Raw genomic sequence first — 4,222 nt, 5'->3', positions numbered from 1 at the left:
AGCGTGTACGAGGCGTACGGAGCGGAGCCGAGCGTGTACGAGGTGTGCGGGGCGGAGCCGCGCGTGTACGAGGTGTGCGGGGCGGAGCCGCGCGTGTACGAGGTGTACGGAGCAGAGCCGAGCGTGTACGAGGCGTACGGAGCGGAGCCGAGCGTGTACGAGGTGTGCGGGGCGGAGCCGCGTGTGTACGAGGTGTGCGGGGCGGAGCCGCGCGTGTACGAGGTGTGCGGAGCGGAGCCGCGCGTGTACGAGGTGTGCGGAGCGGAGCCCCGTGTGTACGAGGTGTGCGGAGCGGAGCCCCGTGTGTACGAGGTGTACGGAGAGGAGCCGCGTGTGTACGAGGTGTACGGAGCAGAGCCGAGCGTGTACGAGGCGTACGGAGCAGAGCCGAGCGTGTACGAGGCGTACGGAGCGGAGCCGAGCGTGTACGAGGTGTGCGGGGCGGAGCCGCGTGTGTACGAGGTGTGCGGGGCGGAGCCGCGCGTGTACGAGGTGTGCGGAGCGGAGCCGCGCGTGTACGAGGTGTGCGGAGCGGAGCCCCGTGTGTACGAGGTGTGCGGAGCGGAGCCCCGTGTGTACGAGGTGTACGGAGAGGAGCCGCGTGTGTACGAGGTGTACGGAGCGGAGCCGCACGTGTACGAGGTGTGCGGAGCGGAGCCGGGTGTGCATGGTGTATGTACAGGGAGGAGATACACATGTACAGCGGTGTACAGAGAGCTGTGCATGTATGATGAGTAGCCGCGCATGTACAGTGAGTGCGGAGCAGAGCTGCACATGTACAAATGTAGCAACACAAATACACCTACTTTGTCTCAGCACTGAGGGGGTTAATAGTAATGGGGAATCTCCTCATACCTCCACCTGCAGAGCCGCCACCACATATATGGCTGCTCTGTGCGCACAGGACCTGTGATGAGGTCACAGGAGGGGAGGAGTCAGGGGTCACATGATCAGGGCCTCAGTGTATGAGGTGAATGGAGCGGAGTTGCGCATGTACATCACGGGTGTATGGGACGGAGTTACATGAGCAAGTGTACAGCGCATGTGCGGAGAGGAGTGCAGAGCGCACGTACGGAGAGGAGTGTACAGCGCGTGTACGGAGAGGAGTGCGCAGCGCATGTACGGGGAGGGGTCACATGTACACACCCGGTCCTCACACATTTACTATTCCATTCTCACCCGGACACATTACTTCTCAGTGATGTTTTGGAGAACGGATAAATTCCTGTGTAATATAGACGTATACAGTAGACAATTTATTTGGGAGAGAGTATAGAAAAAACAAGCAGTGTTTGGTATTTTTTTTTGTTTTTGCTGTTCACGTTGCTCTAAATAACCTGGTGAATGAATTCTTCTTTTGGATATATACAGTGGGTGAATTAAGTACGGCGTGTACGGAGAGGAGTGTACAGCGCAGGTACGGAGAGGAGTGTACGGCGCACGTACGGAGAGGAGTGTACAGCGCACGTACGGAGTGTACGGCGAACGTACGGAGAGGAGTGTACGGCGCAGGTACGGAGAGGAGTGTACGGCGCAGGTACGGAGAGGAGTGTACGGCGCAGGTACGGAGAGGAGTGTACGGCGCAGGTACGGAGAGAAGTGTACAGCGCACGTACGGAGAGGATTGCGCAGCGCGCGTACGGAGAGGATTGCGCAGCGCGCGTACGGAAAGGAGAGCGCAGCGCGCGTATGAAGAGGAGAGCGCAGCGCGCGTACGGAGAGGAGTGTACGGCGCATGTACGGAGAGGAGTGCGCAGCGCATGTACGGGGAGGGGTCACATGTACACACCCCGTCCTCACACATTTACTATTCTATTCTCACCCGGACACATTACTTCTCAGTGATGTTTTGGAGAACGGATAAATTCCTGTGTAATATAAACGTATACAGTAGACAATTTTTTTGGGAGAGAGTATAGAAAAAACAAGCAGTGTTTGGTATTTTTTTTTTTTTTTGCTGTTCACGTTGCTCTAAATAACCTGGTGAATTAATTCTTCTTTTGGATATATACATTGGGTGAATTAAGTATTGAACACATCACCAATTTTTCTAAGTAAATCCATTTCTAAAGGTGCTATTGACATGAAATTCTAACCAGATGTCGGTAACAACCCATCCAATCCACACAGGCAAGGAAATCACCATAGATGTCCATAAATTAAGTTATGTGTAATAATGAGAAATGACCCAGGGAAAAAGTATTGAACACGCTTTGTTGGTGATGACAGCTTCAAGACGCCTCCTGTATGGAGAAACTAGTTGCAGGCATTGCTCAGGTGTGATTTTGGCCAATTTTTCCACACAACCACTCTTCACTTCCTTACTGTTCCGTGGGCTCCTTCTATGAACTCTGAGCTTTAGTTGCTTCCATAAATTCTCTATTGGATTCAGGTCAGGTGATTGGCTCGGCCATTCTAGCAGTTTTATTTTCTTTCTCTGACACCTATTGAGAATTTCCTTAGCTGTGTGTTTGGGATCATTGTATTGCTGAAATGTCCTCTCTCATTTCATCCTCATCATCCTGATGGATGGCAGAAGATTTTTATCAAGAATGTGTCCGTACATTTGTCCATTCATTCATAGTGACGTGTTCAATACTTATTGCACCTGCTGTATATACATATATTGTAGGCTGTAATCATGTGACCGAAATGTTGGACCATTGTTCTATGCAGACCTACCTGCTGATGACACTGAAATAAATGCTCATTTTCATTTGAATCTGGAGTGCTTTGGTTCTCTTTCTCTGTTTCATGGTTGGATTTATCACAGAGTACCCAATTTTTTTAGCCGTCATGTGCCAACCATAATTCACCACTGAAGAGAAATACAGGCAGATAGTTATCTGTTAACAGGTACGCAGATGCAACAGTGCAGACAATGAGGAGACAGGGGTACTTAAACCAACAACTGTTCATTCAATTAACAAAATTAAAGGAGCGCCTTTATCAGGAAATAACGCAAACAGTAAAAAAATGAAACAAGTTATGTAACAAAGAGAATACAGTAATTCAGATTACTGAAAACAGAATATTGACAGTAGTAAGAGCACCCACCTCTCGTCAACACGCCCCCTTTTGGTTTTGACAGGTGCCCCACCCCTTTTTGATACCTTCTGGCACTAACCCCACCCATTCCTCTGTCTAAACCCCCTCCCCTCTCCTCCCCATTCTCCGCCCCTATGTGTGTCAATACCTGTTACGTCAGTTCCGTCCCCGCCCCGGAAGCAAACCCTTACTGCCTCTATGTGTGTCAATACCTGTTACGTCAGTTCCGTCCCAGCCCCGGAAGCAGCCTCTGTTACGTTCCCCATGACCGCCCACATGCCCTTCACCCAAGGTTGTAGGTTAAAGTGTAAGCGCCATATGTAAGAAAAACATGTCATCGTGCCATTTGGTATTGATAATGGCACATTCCACATTAGCTTTGTGTAAGCCGAATTGCTAGAAGGCGATCATGCCCTTCCCCCCCAAGGTTGTAGGTTAAAGTGTAAGCGCCGTATGTAAAAAAAAACATGTCAAGACATGTTTTTGTGAGAAAAGGCAGCCCCAGGATCCCTAGGGCTAATGTTAACAGGCACACCAAAATAGATTGAATGATTTATTGAACAAGAAATAGTAAGATATAAACATTTGTAGTACACATTGCAAAAAGGAAATATCATTATAAAACTACATTAGTTCTATAGCAGAAATAGAGCAAGATCATGTTTCGCAGGGCGGTTTGCAAACCTGATTATAATCGCATAATGGCATATGTAAAATCGTGATAGAGTTAGAAAGATTTTGTACAAATGAATCTCCTAGATGAGCATTATGTTTTAAATCATTTGTAACATTTTTCAGTATTCGCTTCAATGTTATTCCCGCAGCGACTTGATACAATACGTAAATACAAAACTGTCCGCAAAAACTTGACATAGAGTTTTGCAGCTGGCGGTTCTGATAGCAATACGTTGAGGTGTTTCGTCTTAAAAATTGTATAATCGTATTCAGAAATACGGCGGCATCAGGTTGTAACCAGTAACTGTCAAAAAAATAAGGATTTGTTCCTGCATAGAATAATGAGTATCCAATGCGTACCGGGCTCTTCCGAAGAATCTGTGTTGACGATATAGGCGATAGTTCTATACCTGATAACGTGGCGTGGTAAGAGGTCGCAGGGAAATACGGCACCAAACATACTCCGAGTAACGGGATTTCGGCTCAAAATGTATGACAG

The sequence above is a fragment of the Phyllobates terribilis genome, unplaced genomic scaffold (genome assembly GCF_046119375.1).
Source record: "Phyllobates terribilis strain yellow unplaced genomic scaffold, ASM4611937v1 Scaffold_5__5_contigs__length_657084704, whole genome shotgun sequence".
In the NCBI taxonomy this organism is placed as follows: Eukaryota; Metazoa; Chordata; class Amphibia; order Anura; family Dendrobatidae; genus Phyllobates; species Phyllobates terribilis.
Note: the sequence above shows the minus strand (reverse complement) of the source record.